The sequence below is a fragment of the Neopelma chrysocephalum genome, unplaced genomic scaffold, assembly GCF_003984885.1.
Source record: "Neopelma chrysocephalum unplaced genomic scaffold, ASM398488v2 Primary Assembly neopelma1_61, whole genome shotgun sequence".
Classification (NCBI taxonomy): domain Eukaryota; kingdom Metazoa; phylum Chordata; class Aves; order Passeriformes; family Pipridae; genus Neopelma; species Neopelma chrysocephalum.
This window is the reverse complement of record NW_020897716.1, coordinates 1,215,013-1,234,333: the sequence shown is the minus strand read 5'-3', so window position 1 is coordinate 1,234,333 and position 19,321 is coordinate 1,215,013. Positions and strand designations below refer to the sequence as shown.

At 39.3% G+C, this 19,321-nt stretch overlaps 1 long non-coding RNA gene across 1 annotated transcript; it reads left to right on the top strand.

Annotated features, from left to right (window-relative positions):
• Positions 1-14,915: 14,915 nt before the first annotated feature.
• On the top strand, positions 14,916-17,644 carry LOC113966694. Its single transcript, XR_003533923.1, has 3 exons — positions 14,916-14,929; positions 15,131-15,180; positions 17,608-17,644. It is a non-coding gene; the product is annotated as an uncharacterized LOC113966694 (long non-coding RNA).
• Positions 17,645-19,321: the final 1,677 nt, after the last annotated feature.

The window sequence follows — 19,321 nt, the reverse complement described above, 5'->3', positions numbered from 1 at the left end:
TTGGGAGCTGTGGAGGGGTTTTCTGAGAACCTGAAAAATCCATCTCAAGGGATGACTGTTCAAAAAAATCTGATCCCCTCAGAAAAGCCAAATCACAGGTACTTAAATCTGGACAAGAAAAAATAATTATGACAGGAAGTTGAAGTGCTAAGTTAGGCTTGACTTTTCATTTCTATAGTGACAGTGAGAACTTAAAACATATTCCTTTAGATGTTCACAGCCAATTTCCATAACATTAATCGGAATCTCCAGGGCAGTGTCTGTAGATTTTGATCTGTTACATTCTAAATATAATTTTTTGAATGCTGACTAAAACCCCTTGAAATATGAAATTGATTTAAGGAAATCCTTCTTCTTGGAAGAATGGTAATAATAAGTGCAGAGGTTCCTTGTCTATTAAGCAGTCTTTGCCTTTGCTGCTACATTTATCACGGTCATCTTGTGAAATTCTGCAGTGCTGTCACCACCTACTCAGAACAAAGACTGTCTTTTAAAACCTCTTCAAATGAAATGAAATGACATAGTGGTCTCTCTCACTGGAAAGACAGGTTTTTTTCAAAAGATTCCTGTATTGCTGCTAGTCAAAACATAGTTCTGGTAATTAGCAGTGTTTCTAATGTTACCAGAGGTGAGTTGCTCTGCTGCACTAACCTGCTCTTCAGAAGGTATAATTTTGATACTATTGATACTATTGTGATCTGACTGTCAATAAATAGCAAATTATGCATTGTAGTGTGCAACTATGTGAGTGAATCAAACTTTTAGACATGAAATTAATGAGACATATTTTTCAAGACATTTTTGGATACATAAATTCCCTTGCCTTGAAAAATGATTTTAAGCAGTATATGTACAAATCACTGGTTTTAATCTTTAAAATTTGCAGTAAATCAATAATTTTAGGGAAAGAAGCAAAGGTAAGAGTGATTCTTTTCCTTGAATTAACCCTTACTTTGACATAATTCAGCAGTGTTTGCTACATGACAGAGCATGAAGACTACGCAGATTTTCAGTGACATTTACTTCTGCCATTCCTGCAAACTTATTTGCATGTGAAAGAGGTAAAATTTAGAAATATTACAAAAAAAGACCTAATGAAAAAGATTCAGGATTCTAAAGATTGCAGATAGTTCTGGGTTTAAAATTGCCCAAGTATTTTGGTTAAAGGCTTTGGCATAATCCTGTCTGGCTTTGCTGTATGGAGAGTGGATCAAGGGTGCAGACTTGTTAACCTCTTCTGAATTTCAGCCCTCCTGGGGATTAGTTTCCTAGGGGTGTCCTAAAAGCTTTCCTCTAATACAAACACAATATCAGAGGAGCAGTTCACAGGGACTGAGAGTTTAAATTCTCAGTTTATACATGCACACTTTAAAGAGACAATTCATTTGAGTGCAAAGTACAGTACCTTAGGTTAAGCATTTCTCCCTTGTTATCATTACCAAATGCACATTACACTAAACAAATTATCATGCTAGACAGAAAGGGTATTTGAATTTTTTAGGAGATAAAATGGAGACCAATCATGTTCTGACATCTCTGATGCCTCCATTCTTCCTCCAATGCACACCAAAAACTGCTTCTATGAAATTTTGCGTGGGCTGTTGGTTGTACTGTACACATCATCCATTACCATTGTTATGCATTGATGGGGAAAAAAAGCATATGTAATATATGGTAAAAAATGCACAGCAGATGAAAACAATAAAAAATTATTAGAGAATAGTGCTATGTGCTTTCACAGTGAGATTTCTGCTCCAAAGTTATATTCTAATGATACCATAAAAACTGTGCAAATGACTATGAGGAACTTTCTCCTGTTTTTTTAAAATAACACCATGTCAAGGAACTGTACAGACAATTCACAGGCTGCACAGTGGGTTTATGAAGTTAGGGTAGCAATCCATTCTCCTGGGTGTTCTCTTGCTATATGTTTTGTTGGTTTTTTTTCCCCAAAACTAGTCAATTTACACTATTCTACATGATATACTGCTTATGACAGATTTTTCTTCACAATCTACTGCACTTTTAGGATTTTGTAGTAAGGGAGGGTTAAAGAACCTCTTTCAGGTACATCAAGAAATAACTGACTCCTTCTGGAGCTGGGAGGGCTGATCCTGGGAGATGCTGAGTGCCTCTAATGCTGCTGAAGCCCTTCAGCTCCTGCTGAACCTGGCAGCCTATGAAAGGGTTCTACATAACAAATGTCAGGCTCTTTCAAATAACGCAGGAGATGTGGCCCAGATGTGATCATCATTGCTCCCCTTGATCATGCCCATAGTCACACTGACTTCATGATACTACTTCTGTGAATAATTACTTGACAGGATAAATTAAGTTTTAACAGGTTATTAGGAAACTATCCCAGAAAAGGTTTTTCTTAGGAAAAAGCTTTGATTATCACACAAACTGTCAAGTCAACTGAGACAGAAGATATTTTGAACCTGAAAAGAAGATGGTAAATCATTATTAATAAAGTCTTCTGATAATTTAACTATAAAATAAACATAATAGGGTTTCATATGAATTCCAGTGAGCTCCCACTATTGATGTTGCAAAACTCTATTAGATCGATGTAAACATGAAAAAAGAAACCAGATACTTTTTTGAAAGGGCAGACTGTTCAGGTCACTTTTAATGGAAATCTATGCCACACCAGTGTTACTTCTGTAACTCATTTCAGTATGTTTTGTTCAAAATATTACTGTTTCCAGTAAATACAAAGCTCTGAGCTTTGGCTAGCTCTGTTGTCAAGCTGGTCAACAAGACTCTTGTGATACTGTCAAGTGGTGACTCTTTGGCTAGAGATGCTGTTAAAAAAGCTTCATACTGAGATAAGATGAGGAGGCTTAACAGGAGACAGGGGGCCATCAGCACTGGGCCAAGTGATGAATGGTGTTTGGGAGGCAGAGGGTGCAAGAGTGGGGGAGTCAGAAGGACAGCTATTACCTTTGCCGTGTCCATGAGATATCCTTAGCACCAGCACAGAGTACTGGGGCAAGTGGCTGGGGAACCACATGTATCCTGTTGCAGTCTGTCTCTCCACAGTGACAGCAGAGGGAACTGGAGAGTAACTCTGTCTTGGCAAAATTAATTTTACTAATTTTCTCTTCCTCCTGAGGCAGATGGGAAGCCTGTTGTTGACATTACTGAATACAAACACTTTGTCTAATAGATACCCTGATAATGGGGAGCAACAGTTTACCATCACCAATACTATCTTTCAGTAGAAAAATAGTCTAAAGACAACCTGGATGCACCCCAGGTCTAAGCATTGGCACCTCATTGATTATGTCTTGGTGCGACGGAGAGATGTCCGCGATGTCCTCCATACCCGCGTGATGCCCAGCGCAGAATGCCAAACAGACCATCGGCTTGTGCGCTGTAAACTCAATTTCAATCTCAAATTCAAACCCAAAAGGGGCAGTATCCCAAGGAGAAGACTCCAAGTTAACGATCTCCAATCAGCCACAGTAAGAGAAAGATTCCAGGCAAACCTTCAAACTAGGCTCGAAAACCATTCCACAGATTCTATAGATTCCTCTCCTGAAACAATTTGGCAGCATATTAAAAGCAGCATCCTGCAATGCTCTCAAGAATCCTTAGGGTTCTCCCTCAAGAAGAACAAGGACTGGTTTGATGAAAACAATCAAGAAATCCAGGAATTGTTGAGGAAGAAGAGAACTGCCCACCAAGCACACCTTGCACTGCCATCCTGTCATGCAAGAAAAACAGCCTTTCGTCTTGCATGCAGCAAGCTCCAACAGAAACTCCATGACATCCAGAACAAGTGGTGGACCGATCTAGCTGCAAAAACCCAACTATGTGCAGATACAGGGGATCACAAAGGATTCTATGAGGCCCTGAAAATAGCATACGGGCCTACATACCAAGTCCAAAGCCCACTACTCAGTGCAGATGGTCAAACGCTTCTGACAGATAAAACCTCCATTCTGAATAGATGGTCTGAACACTTTCAGACTTTTTTCAGTACCAAACGTGTAGTCCAAGACTCAGCAATTCAGTCCATCACACAACAACAGGTGAAATACGAATTGGATACTGCCCCCACTTTAGGAGAAATCCTCAAGGTCATACAGCAGGTGAAAATTGGCAAGGCAGCTGGGGTTGATGGAATTCCACCTGAAGTCTGGAAACATGGGGGCCTTGCACTCCATGCTAAATTTCATGAGCTTGTGGTGCGCTGTTGGGAACTAGGCGAACTACCTTCAGACCTTCGTGATGCAGTCATCATCCCCTTGTATAAGAAGAAAGGTACTAAATCGGACTGCTCAAATTACCGTGGCATTACTCTGCTCTCCATTGCTGGCAAAATCTTGGCAAGAATACTCCTGAACAGACTAATTCCCGCTATAGCAGAAGAAATTCTACCTGAATCTCAGTGTGGCTTCAGAGCCAACAGGAGCACCACAGACATGATATTTGTTCTCAGACAACTGCAAGAGAAGTGTAGGGAACAGAACAAAGGTCTCTATGTAACCTTTGTCGACCTCACCAAGGCTTTCGATACTGTGAGCAGAAAAGGTCTTTGGCAGATTTTGGAACGTTTAGGTTGTCCCCCCAAGTTCCTTAAAATGATCATCTCACTTCATGAGGATCAGCACGGCCAAGTCAGATATGGCAACACACTTTCTGAGCCCTTTCTAATAAAGAATGGTGTGAAACAAGGCTGCGTTCTCGCTCCTACCTTATTCACAGTCTTTTTCAGCATGATGCTCCAAAGGGCCACGGCAGACCTCCATGATCAGGACGGTATCTACATTCAATATCGTACTGATGGAAGCCTATTCAACCTAAGGCGACTGAAGGCCCACACTAAGACCCTAAACCATCTTGTCCGGGAGCTGCTTTACGCTGATGACGCCGCCCTTGTTGCACACACAGAAGCAGCCCTGCAGCATTTAACATCCTGCTTTGCAGATGCTGCTGAGCTCTTTGGGCTGGAAGTCAGCTTAAAGAAGACAGAAGTTCTCCATCAACCTGCACCTCAGGAAGTCCTCCATCATCCCCACATCACCATCGGCCAGTCAGAACTCAAATCAGTCCAACAGTTTAATTACTTAGGCAGCCTCATCTCCTCAGATGGTAAGATTGACGGGGAGATAGACAATAGGTTAGCGAAGGCATATAGTGCTTTTGGAAAACTCCATAAAAGAATATGGCCTAATAACCACTTGAAGAAAAGTACCAAGATCAGTGTCTACAGAGCCATAGTGCTGTCTACTCTTTTATATGGTTCCGAATCATGGGTCATCTACCGCCACCACCTGCGTCTCCTAGAATACTTCCATCAACGCTGCCTCCGTACAATCCTAAACATCCACTGGTCAGATTCTGTGACCAATACATCTGTTCTTGAACAGGCAGCAATCACAAGTATTGAGGCCATGCTACTGAGAACGCAACTGCGATGGGCAGGGCACGTCTCCAGGATGAAGGACCACCGCCTCCCTAAGATCCTACTTTATGGTGAACTTGCCACCGGCTACCGCAAGAGAGGAGCTCCGAAGAAAAGATACAAGGACTCCCTGAAGCAACAACTCAGTCTAGGGCATACTGATCACCATAACTGGTCTACTCAGGCCTCTAATCGGGAGGCCTGGAGACAGACCATTTATAACGCCGCTGATGCTTTTGAGAAAGCACACAGGATCACCCTTGAGGAGAAAAGACAACGCAGAAAGAATTGAGCCTTGCAGAATATACCATCTATGGAGTCTTTCTGCTGTGTCTTTTGCAACCGGACTTGCCTTTCTCGTATTGGCCTTTTTAGCCACCAACGCGCTTGCAAGAAAAGTGGGTAGAGCCCTTCCCAAATCTTCGTTCGCGAAGCCTAGCCATGATAACCCTGATAAGATTTTTCTGTATTTTCCATTTTCCATGTCCCTGAGATGCTAGAGTGTCTCTCATTAATGACCAAGGTTTCGTTGTTTTCAAGGAAGTATAATTACCTGATTTTTCTTAAGGTAACATTTGGGAGATTTCTTCCATAGCCCTCACTGCATAGTAAATGTGTCTGAGAGTTAGAAATGTCATCTATTTTATCTGGTTAAATACAAAGGAGAACAAAATACTTAGGTCTGTGATAATGTTGACTGTGTATTCACTTTTTTGGCAGAGTATATTTGTGACTTCACTACTCAGTCCTTTGTTACAGTTAAATATCATCTGAGCTTTGCTAATTTTTTTTTTCCTGCTTAAAATGCTATTGTAATTTTTCTTAATGTGACCAGAATCACTGATTTCGGGAAAGGCCACTGTATGAATTATCTTCCTTGCCCCATCTCATATTATTAAAAAAGTCTTTCTAAAAATAATGCACTGAATATGTTTCTCCATATATGTCTCCATATTTGTCAAACAACTATTTTAGCACAAATATTTTCCTTAGTAGTGGCAATTTCGCATTAATGCTTATTTCCCCAATATTTCTTACTTAGTTTTATTTGATACTATTTTAACTCCTTCTTCTCGAAGATTTATATCTGGTTTGGATTCATCAGTTTGGTGAGAGCTCATACATACTGAAATTAAAAACAGACCTCTGAAGTACCAGAAATTTAACACTAATTCTTGCCATTGCTGCTTAATATACTTTTGTTCTTACAAAATTGGCATTTATAATTACCTAACACTCAAACTTACAGAAATTCTCAGTTTACTTAATCATTTCACAGTTCAATTATTTTGAAATACAGTAGGTGGCCTATCAATCTAGTGCTCTATAATTGATTCACTCTGTGCTGTGTTTTCAATCCCAGTCCATGTGGATTGCCAGCAGACCATAAATCAGAAGTAAATAGCAGAGCAGTGAGTGAGGTGACTGTGTGTGTGCGTGAGGGCAGTGCATTGCTGGTGGATGCAGCAGGACTCCTTGTTACATACAGTTGTAACCAGTATATAAATTTATGACCTGATAGGAAGAGCAAAGGTGGCCACATAGGAAGAGCAAAGGTGGCCAGATAGGAAGAGCAGATATCCCCTTGTGATTCCCACTGCTACCTTCCTAACGTGTAAGCAAATATCTCTAGCAATCTGAGTCTCAGGCTACACCGTGAAAGTTATTGTTTTCAGTGAACCATAGCTTTAGAGTGCCTCTAAGTTTCCCTGGCAAGAGGTTGGTACCCAAGGAGCCACAGGTCCATGCTATCCATGCTGGGGATAGAAAATTGTTGCTGGAGTGACAATAATGAGCTAGTAGAAGATGCAGCTGCAGAGGATGGTGAGCGAAAAAGGTGCATGAACATGTTCTCCCAACTCTTGATCCTGGGCCAGCAGCAAGTGCATTGATTCATCTCCCAGAGGACATTGCAGTGCTTTTCAGGCCAAACCAGCACCAGCCAGGAAGCTCAGCACGTCCACTGAAGAACTAAGAATTAGCCAGGCCCAAGGTCAGTCTGTTGGTTGCTGAATTTGACCATTCATTTTCTGGCAGCCAAGTGGCAGCAGTGTAGAAATTATGGCACTAGTTTTATAGCACCAAAAGGGTTGCCTACATTGCAGCAGTGCAGTGGGCACAATTGCAATGTAGGGTGTTTCCAGTTGCTACTCAGATTGGTTTTTGGTTTTTTAATCCAAGATATTTATGTTGTTGTGTTTGCTGCTGTATAATGGATCACCCGATACTCTGTCTGATGTACCTAGGTGTGTTTTGTGTCTTTCTGGGTGATGCCTGTAAGAAGTAGTTTCACAGAATCTCACTATATCTTTCCCAGCCATCACATATGGCTATAGACTAACCCAAATTGTCGTTGTGACCTAGCCAGTCAAACAAGATGAATCTTGTGTCGCTGTTCATTGGCACATAATTTTTTTTCAGTGAGAACCTCAGCAAAAGGAAGGTACCAAGAGGTCAAATCACAAATTACAGAGCATCCTGCAAGCCTTAGGAGTCTGAGTGTATAAGCTGTGATTGATTGGCTCATTTTTCTGTTGTCTCTTGCTGTAAAACAGAAAGACAAAACAGTGGAAAATTTCCACTGTTCTTTGATTGATACACATCTCTATATACATTTCTAACGTATGTGTTACGTGATTTCATCTGTCCCTAAGAAGTCAAGTAGGTTAGATCTTTGTGGTTAAATATGCAATAAATAAATATACTAGTTTCAACTTGTTTATTTGACTAATACTCTTTTCTCCAGAAACTTCATTCAACACCCAAACTTTTGAGCAGTTTCAAACTGTCTTTTTTTCCTCTTTGTTGCAGTCTAACCTGCAACATATTAATTTCCTTTCCTGAACAAACACTCATATTTCTCCCTAAAGATATAGTAGTCCTAAAGCCAGAAGGCCAAGAAAGAGTCCTGAAAAACTGTCAGATTCCATCTATGTAAGAGTTGCGTAGTCTGCAGATATGCAGAAGTGGAAGTGGATAGTTGCTATGACAGGAAGGGAATAATACCAAAGAGACCCAGTACTCACTTCTAGCCCTAAAAAGGCCTGAAATAAAGAATTTTGCAATTTTCAGATTGACAGTCAAGCTTAAGTTCTGAACATATAACTCCTAAAGAGCTATTTTATGTAGCATGGGCTATTTTCGTGGCTTCCAGCATTGCTCCCTCTCCCCACAGCTGTGTCCAGGACATGATAACCATAGAGGGTATCACCATTACTATGCTGTGGTTCATCAGCATTAGGGACCCAGTGACCAGAGATGTGTGGTCTCTGCTACCACCTGTTAAAGTAAGAGTCTCCATCCTGTGCTCTGAAGAAAAAACAAAGCAGAAACCTGAGAAGAAACCCAATTTCTCTATTGGTCTCCAGGTTGTCTAAGTGAGAAACACATGTACTGGCTATTGCTTTTTCATAAATATTTCTCACTATTTGGTACATTTCTTTCCTTTTTTCAGTGTAGAGGTGTTTGTAGACACATATACACATATGCCTGTCCAAACACAGCTGCATATTTGTAGAGAATATGCAGAAAACATGCATGTATTGCTCTGTCAGAACTGACTTGGATGTAATGGTAATGCTCTCAAATCTTTGCTGATAAATATGATATTCCAGAACTCTACGGATAATATCTGTAATATGATACAATCCATCATTCTGTCTTTTCATAAATCACTCTTTAAATACCAATAAATAATTTAAAAAAGTGATCATTTCCTTCACCCTTCCCCCCCCCCCCCCCAAGAACTAAGAATATTAATGTTACCTCTGCAATAAAACCCAATCCAAACATTTTTGGTCTCATTATGCAGTGTTTAGCATAGCAGTTCAAGAACACTTTCCTTCCTAAAGTGTATCTAACTTTCAGAACATATGGATAAAAGTTCATAATGCAAAAGGCAGGGATTTTTGAGGATTGCTGTACCTGAAACATTTAGAAAGTTTAATTTATGAGGAGAAATCTTTTCAGTGCAGTTAATCTGCCTGCTTGAGCTTGTCAGAAACTGTATTAGGTTGACAACTGATTTTTTCAATACAAGCTGAATTATTAAACAATCTTTTTTTTTTTTTTAAAGAAAGTAATTTATCCCAATTTAAAATGAAGAAACAGAAAAACCTCAAACTTTTACCTAACTTCTTCATACATAATGTTCCAACAAAAGCTGACCTTTAAGCAAGAATGATATTAGGAAAACAGAGTAAGAAATACTTTTCTTCCTTTACATGAGAAACTAGCATATTTGTCATTTTTTTACTTCACAACCCATTTCAAGAAGTAATATTCAGTTGAAAATCAGACATATCATTGGTGTGGAAAAAACCAACACATTCAACTCTGTCTAACAGATCTTTTTCAGACTTGCATCTTAGCAAAATCACCTTGTACAGCTTACAGCTTCCTGTTTAAAGGAATGTAGAAACCAAGCTAGTTTAGAAAGGGGAAGATCAGTAATCTGCCTTGTCCAACCTTTGGCTTTTGGGTTAAATATCTATTTGCCTCTGGTTGTAGTAGATTTTCTATCAGTGCTTTGAATTAAATCTGTGGTAATGATTTTTTTTTGTTTTTCTTCTTGAGAAAGGTTATGTTCTTAGGAATCTGATAGGACTTTCTCTTGCCAGTAGGTCTGGTGTGTTCCTGGGCTCACGTGGGCTTTCCAATTTGCCTATAATTAGTCCATGTTTGGCTGATCGCTAGCACTTCTTCCAGAGGAGTCTCACCCGGTTTGTTGTTTACATCCTCCCATTTTTGATGTACAGAAGAGTGGGACACCAACTTTTTTTTTTTTTGTGTCAGTTATAACACATGAAATGTGGTACCAGATCTTATTGGTTATCCTGTGACCATTTTCAGACATTTCAGAGATAAGTGTAAGGATTTACACTCACATGTGACAGATACATGCAAAACTTCTTTAAAGTTGAAATTTCTCCCTATACCCAGGGATGGAATAGTTGATTGTTGTCCTGCATACTCATAGTTAGTGTCTTCCAAGTTATTTTAAATCAGTGTAAGGTTCACCTTGAGCAATCCTGACCCGAACAGAGACACAGAGCCTGAAAGATTTCAGTGCCAAATTTCCAAAACTCCTGCAGTCTGATGCAAGAGTTAACTGTTCCCTAAATGAGAACGAGAAGACTCCTCTATAAACTAATTCAGTCTCTGGGAGCAGGTGTCCAGAAAAACACCCACCCTTCGTCAGAGATGTCAGATACAAGTGTATTTATCCTCCCAGACAGAGATGCCCAGTTAATCTGCTCATCCATGCAGGCAGAAATAAAGCACTAGAAGAGACAGATAGTCACAATAAATGAGACTCCAGATCCTCCCTGGAAGTAATCTGGGCTTGTTCCTTTGAGATCAAGGTGGTGAAAAATTTTATGCCATCTGAGAGTCTGGTCTTTAAGGACAAGCAGCTATATGGATACGGATTAGAAGACTTCTTGACCAAGAAAATATTATTTGCAGTCAAAGAATTGCATATGTTTGTTAGCAGTATCTTTCCATTTGGACTTGATGGGATTTAATATTATAAAGTATGCCTTGGGTTGCATAAAAGAGGGAAGTAGTAGTAGTGAGCATCTTTAAAGAACTATCTTCTATTATTATTTTAATATCATTTGAATATTATCTTTTATGAATGTGACCACAAGCTTTTTTCTTGTTTGAATAGTTAATTTTATTAAAAGGTTTTATATTGGCCCAGGAAATGTATTTTTTGTAAGTGTGTTATTTTTCCCAAGAAGTGAAATCCCCATGAAATGCAACTGATAATTTTATTTTTGAGTTGGCTAAAAGCCATTTTCATAGGGAAGAGCCATTTCCTCCTAATGACATGCCACAATCTGATTCATCATTTGCTTCTGTAGTTTCAGCAACAAAAGGCTTTTCTGAATAGTTTTTTCCCTTTTTTTCATGAGGATTTCATCTTTTTTTCTATTCCTGCTGGTTAAGTATGATTTCCTAAATTGTACCTTTTAGGTGCATAGTTTTTAGAATAACTCCTAAGTATTATGTCTTCAGCTCTACCTTTTGTTTCAGATTTTGATTTCCTCTTATTATTGTTATTGCTGTTACTATTATCACTGAAAGTATGTGGGATGCTCAGCACTCAGGAATGAAAAAGGTTAAATATCTTGCAGCCTGAAGACCAGATTTTCCTGGCTTTTTCTTTGAACTGATATTTTTTTATCCCTCTTGGGATAATGTATTTTCAAAATGAATGTAACATTTTTCTAGTATTTTACATGGTATTTTGCAGGAAAACATCATCTCCTTGCTCATGCTCTGGGCCAGCTGGATGCTCTTTGGAAGTGAAGGTGAAGCCATATATCTGTGGTGAGCACAGCCTTTAGTCTAAGCTAATCACCAGCCCCCTGAGAGGAGGCATATGGGCTCATACACAGCCTTAGGTGTCTGTGTGGATGTGGGCTCTGCCTGCCTGTGGCTCTATGAATGTACCCCCAGCCAGTCCGTGGCTAGCCCAGGTGAAATAGGCTCAATTCTGCTTAACTGGAAACTATGGTTTGGCAATCAATTTTGAAAGACAGAACTGCAAAGGTAAGTCAAGTTGGAAGATCAGGTTTCTCTTGGCTTCAGGAGTCACCTGGAGGGATGAGTGATGCATGAGTCTTCATTATGGAGGGCCCAGATCTCCATCATGTCTCGCGCTACTGTTGGTGCAATGCCTGGGAGCATGAAGAGGAAAACGTTCTACTCTGTCCATGGGCTCTCCTGACCCAGCTTTTGCCTGTAATTTAAGCATGATTAATTGCATACACAAATGAGAACCAGTCGTCTGGAGATTTTATGCTTTCTGTGTTTGTTAAATTATATCAGAGGCTGTTGTATTTCCAGCAAGGCAAATGTCTTAAGGCTGTAAGCTTTATTTACAGAAGAAAAAAATGTGTTAAAGCACTGAAAAATAATCTGAGCCTCATTCTTTTTAAGGTAACTACAGACTAAGCAGACATCTAGGTAGACCTCATTTCAACTGTTTTAACAGATTTCTACAATGAACACCTTGCTAATTATACAGTAGTTATCCAGCATTAATGAAGTTATACACAATGAGATTTGCGACATTAACTTTTAATCTTGTTTTCTGTAGTGATTTTTCTTCCCTAATGGAAACACATGCTTATTTAAGCAGGTTTTTGACCATTATTTTATAATTAAACTATGAGTTTCTCTTGTTGTAACTCCAGCCTGAGCAGGCACTAACAGATCTGGAAAGAGTGGATGTATTCTTAAAGCTCTTTTAAATTTCTAACCTTGAATAATTTGTCTCTGATGCTTTTCTTAATTATAATCTATTCAGAATAAAAGAGGATGAATTTTTCCCCTTGAGCAAAGCCAGGATAAATTCTAACATATCTGCTCTCTATAAAGATTTCTTTTTCATTCTGCCAAAGTGAATACTGCATCCTAAACTACTTCATCGTTCATTAGTGTACAATTATGCCCATATTCACTGGTACGTGCTGCCTGCTTTGAGCCATTCTAGTGATGCAAAGCAGCTGTAAACTCAATTTAACAGCCTGGTTAATCCAGGTTTACAGCTGTTTTCTGTGGCTGGCGAGGAGCGATATGTCTGGGGTGTACTGGTAAATCTGGCCTGTTGAAAAAGAAAGAACTTGCATTATTATTTTATCGCTTCTCAAACTGTCTTTATCATAAAGCAGCCTTTGCAAGTTTTCTTCAGTTAAGGCCTGTTTCTTCACTTTGTTGCATAGCTTTGTCGCATTCTAATTACAACAGAGGAAAAACACATCATAAAACTAGAGTTTAAATAAGCAATGTATTAGAGAGATATGTAGTATAAGAGAGAATAAATTAGGAATTATTCATAATTATGGCAGAGAGATTATTTATGGCAGAGAGATTATATTATGACAGAGGAAAAGAAGTACAGATTTTCCCTATGTAGAAGCAATCTCCTTGCCTGAAAATCACTGGCAGCCTGTATTTCACTCTGGCAGCCTCAGCCTCCAAGCAGGTACTAGCTCATTTAGATGGTGTAGAACCACGGAGGTAATTAGATGGTCATGACACACCATGAGGATTGCACCTTTTCAGACATGGTTTGTCCCACCTCTTTTGCCAGAAAAGTTGTCTGCATAGCTCCTGAAAGTGATGATGCTTTTACACCCAAGGTCTCCTTCCTCATCCATGATGAACCCTTAAGGAGACCCACCCTAGGATCAGTTGATAGAGGATTTCAGTAGCTGTGTCTAATCTGACACCACTGAGCTGGTGTCACAAACATTGGTGTGAGAAGCTTTCCCCCAGGAGGGACAATGGTGCTGGTAGGCTGAATCTACATAAACCCCTTCAAAGTGTGACACATTTTGAAAGACAATTGCAATTAAGTTTCTACTGAAACCAACCAAGTTCTGTACTTTCATGTTTTCTTTTTCTTTCTATGACCTTCTGTGCTTGATCAGGGCTTTGCCATGCTGAGTTTCCTGCCCTTCTCGCCATTCCATTTACAGACCTTATTCTCCGTCTCAGTTATTTTGTTGAGTCCTCTCAGTGGGAAAATACATCTAAGCAAAATATGACTATACCTAAATCCAAACCAAATTCAGAACAAGTAATCAAAAATTTAAGAGCTTTTTCAGAATTCAATTACTTAAAATCAAAGGGAACTGGCAACAGCAGTGCATCCAGCTCAGCTTGACCTTGATATCACTATGCCTGGGTTTCTTCAATGCCTATTTGCAATGTGGTTCTTGGTTTCCTCTCTCCCATTCCCATTTCTGAGTTCAGTTGAAATTCCAGGGATTCATCAGATCAAGTCATCATCAAAGGGAAACTTTGGTGCATGAGGGAGATGCAGATCAAACAAAAAGCTTCGCACATTGGGGAGAATAAAGAAGAGTATTTTCTGGCTGCAAGTGCTATCATGCACAATGCTGGTGGAACTGGATGCAGAAATTAACGTAAACATAAAGTATTTAATTTAGATTATCATGATGGGAAAATTCCATAAAAATTGATCTTTCTCTGAAGATACATTGATTTACATTGCCTCTATTTTCCCAACAGAAAATCTTTCTCTAACAATTGTTTCCATCAGCCCTTTCCATGATTTTTGCAATGAACAAACAGCTTTAAAATGCAGAAGTCTTTTATTTCCAATTGAGGTAAAATAGAGAAATAAAACATGGAAATATTCAATATTGTCTCTGTTTTGCTATCCCTTTGTGTCCAAGCTTACATCACGATGAGCAAAAATCTACGGAATTCCACGCTTTATTGGTGCATGCCAGTTGCAATGGAAAAGACACTTCCAGTGGGTTATCTAAAGTGACGGAGTGCTGTAAAGTCAGATTAGACTGAAATCAAGCTCTCCTCCTGTTTCTCAGTGTGCAAACAGATGGAGAGGAAGACAGGCCCTGCCTGCACAAGTGATCTGTCTCCATGCACCAGCAAGCAAATGGCAGCAAGGACGGCAGGCACTTAGGAAAGAAGAGGTTTGCTCCCAGCAGATCTTACCAGAGCTGACATCTGGTAAGAGATGGAGCACTGTCAACCAGACCACCATGCAGCTGCCCATTGCCAGTGGCATCCTCAGCTTGTATTTCTGTCTGTGCTATGATCCCACTGCAATCAGGGACCATAAACATCTAAGGGAAATGGAGGGGAAAAGGGAGAAAAAATAATGTTTACACTGTTAAAAACTAAATTGAATGGATTTGTGTCCTTTTCCAGAGCCGTAAGTCTGAAGGGCCAAGCAAAGCATCCCATAGGGAAGTCTCTTGGTAAGTGCATCCCCACTGTAACCAACTATACCATGGCAGCCAGGAAGGTCATTTGGCACCATCTCATGCTTTTTTTCCTTAGCTGCCTTTTGAGATTCACCAGCTGCAGTACTATTACCATGCAATTCTTCTTCAGGCCAATAAAAATCATAACCATTTTCATTTTCAGCAATGACATTGCCATCAGTGTTGCTTCCAGTGCTTTTTAACTTTGCTGAACCATTTTCTTTTGGTAGCAAATGGTTATATCTCTCTGTACGTCCACCAAACAGTAACTGCCTTTACCATTTTCTCTACCCTCTATTTTTTCAAATTTCCTTTTTACTTGATTAGGTGTCATCAAAACTGTCAGATCTAGGTGAAAAAAGAAATACATTGAAAAAAGAAAATCTCCTCTGGAGCCATATGTGAGTTTCATTGACAACCAGGTATTTGGTCTAAAAAAGATTGATCTCTAAATTCAATTTGAAATAAAAGATCCACACATTTCTTCTCACACTGAAGAACTACTTCTCTGGCAGCTCTTCAAGGTGGCTAGTTCTTATCCTGCACTGTAACTCAAAGGGTGCATTCCTAGTTGAAAGTTTTGTAAGGGAAAAGGAATCCAAACAATTCTTTTGCACTATGTCACAAATATTTGCCTCTTACATCTAACTTTCCTGTCACAGACAGATCAGTCATTCACTGAAAAGCAGAGAGGAATTCTCCCTGCGGCCACTCCAAGCTGAAACACATACATTTGTCCATCAGAAAATCCTACCTTCTTTCCCTTTTTGCCTGAATGCTCAGCAAAACACTTCTTTGACTCTCTTCCACTATGAACAAAAGAAAAGCATCTAGATACCTGGTTGTTTCCGGAGAACCAGGTCCTTTTTAATCTTCATTTTATTTTTTGAAGTGGTTCTTTAGATCTGATTTGAAATGCTGGCGGAGAAAGATGTAACTGTGTCTGTCATATAACCAAATAAACAGTTTCCTCAGACACACTGAAAGAAAGGAATTATATTTTCACCAGTACTTTTAACAGTAGGACAGATGTGCTGCTTGGTCTCACAAGAACCCTGGTGCTTAGCCACAACACCTTTCCCTTAGGAATGGAAAATGTGGTCAGTGCTGGCAACACTGTACTGTGTCAGTCATTAAATATGTGCATGAGTTCCTATAATACTGTCAAACGTGGTGGAGTGTAGTTGCATGCTTGTAAGCATCATACTGTCTGTTTGTCCTGACTAGGACTGTTTGAGGGGGAGTGTAGCCATATGCATTTTGCATGGCAATTCAGACATTTGAAGCATCCTCCCTGTGCTTTCTGATATCCACAAAGGAGTCGTTACTTCCTAGGCTTCTTTATGAAGACACCTTCTTCCAGGAAGATTTTTTCATGCAAATGTCTCATTCTACTTCTTCCTTCTTCTCCCTAACTCCATCTACTGTCTCCTACATGGATGCAGCACTATCCACTCTATTTCGGTCTAAAGCTTATTTAGCAGGTTGAGACCCAGTTCCATGTATGGAGAGTAGGACTGTTTTGTCCCAGTGATGCTGACAGGGAAACTGGTGTTACTGTTCTTACAGAAGCAGTGCAAACCAGTTGGTTTCCTCCAGGCAAGTATTCAACAGATATGATGACAGGCCCAGGAAAAATTTTTATGTGTCAGGAAGGTAAACATTACATGTGTCCCAGGCAGCTCCCTCTGTCTCCTCCCTTGGCACATGCCAAGGCTGTGTTGCAGCCTGCTAAGACACAACAGCTCTAAAGAGTTTTTTACCCTTGCTGCATGTTGCAGCCATTTCATAGGCTGATGTGTACCTCCTGTGTTTCCAAAAGCCAGAAATAATCAAGGGCTTGTTTCTTTCATGCTGCAGATGATGAAGAGAGACTTATGTTGTCTTTTTACAGCTCTGCTAGGAGTTCTGTTTCTTTGGAAGCGAAAGGGAGAGGAACAGCCTGCAGGAGGGAAGGATGGCATGTTGACTTGTTTAAGGGTTGGCAACCAAAGGTGTTGGTAATATAAAAAAAAACTTTACATGTTAATCTAAGAGAAGGAAGTTTCTGTAGTACTAATTTATCCCTGACGTGCTTTATCTTGCTCTATAAATCTTAGTGAGGGATAAAATTTCTGAAAGTCATGATGACTGACAATGAGACCTTTGGAAAAGACCTATTCTATTTCTTACCAAATTATAAAAGTTAATTGTGTGGAGTTTTAGAGACTTAAAAACACCTCCATTTCACAATAGGAAGTACCAAGAACTGTACACACTGGAAAGATTGAATCCACAGAAAATCACATTGCTGTCCACATATGAGTGGTTGGTGGCATTGGGATCACGATTCCTTTCAATACAGCATGCCATGTGGAGAAGGATGAAAGGCACTAATTAATTTCTGGGGGTTCTCATCTGTTTTTTTTTGTTTCATTCCAGAATTTTCTATAGCCACAGAGAACATCAAATTTTCTCCAAGATAATTTTAATAGCTGAAATAAAGGGTAGCTAGAGGTTTCCAGTAAGGAATTCCTGATTCCTAAAAACATTAATTTTCCACCATAAAGTTTATCTTCAGGTGTTTTTTGCAGGTAATTATTCTTTATATTATTAAGAAAAACGGTGTTAGACAATTTTGGCATTTGCACCCTTTTAATGTCTCATTTGGCATCATTCTCTCCCACAGCAATAACCTAGAAAATCTCTACACGTTAATGAAAACTAACCCCCGAGCAACATTTGTCATTCTACACTAATTTCCTTTGTAATTATGCTTATCTTGTGATATTAAGAAGCACAAATATGTTTGCAGATTTCTGTGTGGAATCATAATAAACAGACTACATTTACCTTCCAGATAACATCTGTAGCTTGATGTGAAGTCCTTGTCTGTTTGCCATAATCAGTTATACACTAAGACTTGGCTTGGAGCCTGGCCCAAGGCCTGCTGATGTCAGTAGAAATCTTTCTAATTATCCTGTTTCTGACCTGTGGTATGATTCAGGAATCAGCAGCAGGACATGTTAAAACCCGATGGGTAATAAATGTTACTTCATATACTTTGTGTGTCCAGAGCTTTGCCCCATCTAGAGCTGCCATTTCTCCTCGCAGAATAAGACACTCCTTTCTCAATGGAGATTAGCAGATGCTCTGAAGCCCTGAATAGATTCAACTTTTAGTGCCTAGCTCCTCACTAATACGCACTGCTTAAGCTCTCCTGGCATTGGTAACATCAAGATGTTCCTTTTCTGGAGGATTTTAATTCTTGCTACCCTGCTCCAGCTAACCTGACTAATTAGTTTGCATTTTTGCTTGGTTGAATGTAATGTGGGTTTTTTTTGTTTCTTTGGGTTTTTGTTTTGTGGGTTTTTTTGTTTGTTTGTTTTCTGTGGGATTTTGTTTGGGTTTTTTTGGTGGTTTTCTTTTTTTTAGTTATTATTATTATTATTTTCTGCTAGTTTTTCAGTATTGCTTGGGCCAAACTTTTCTTCGCCCTCACAGGAATCCAGGCAAGTAAGAATAGCATTTTAATTCCTTTTAATTAATGTTACCAACATGCATCCTGTAAGGGAGTAATGAAAGAAAAACATATGACATATACTCCTAACTTTCATCTAGACATAGTAAAGAGATGACTGTGTCATTGCCAATATTTAATACCAAAAAATATCTTTAACGATCTGGAAAACTGCCAGGCTAAATTGAATGAACTAGACACCATTTTTGCAGAAGAGGGTTATATTTTCTATTATCTTAATGGAGGGAGATAAAATTCATGTAAAAGGGAAAGAAAAAAATTATTACCAAAGATAATTAAATGGAATTCTAAAATCTTCTTTGTTATGCTTCAGTTTTTGGAATAGTTTATATAATCAAAATGTACAGCATTTGGTGGAGTCCATAAAAAACGCAGTCTTCAGTGTTGTAGGTTTTTTTACTCTACAGGTCAGAGAGTTTTCCACACGCACAGTGAAACACTCAGGCTTGGGCAGGAACAGTGCCTGCAGTGGCCATTGATATAGTTCTTACTGGGACAATGTGTCACTGTAACAGCCCTTCTGCAATCTGGACAACACAGAAATATTAGGAGAGGGCTGAGGGACAGCAGGTGAAGATTTCTATAATTACTGTAAGAGTGCAGAGTACAGATTGT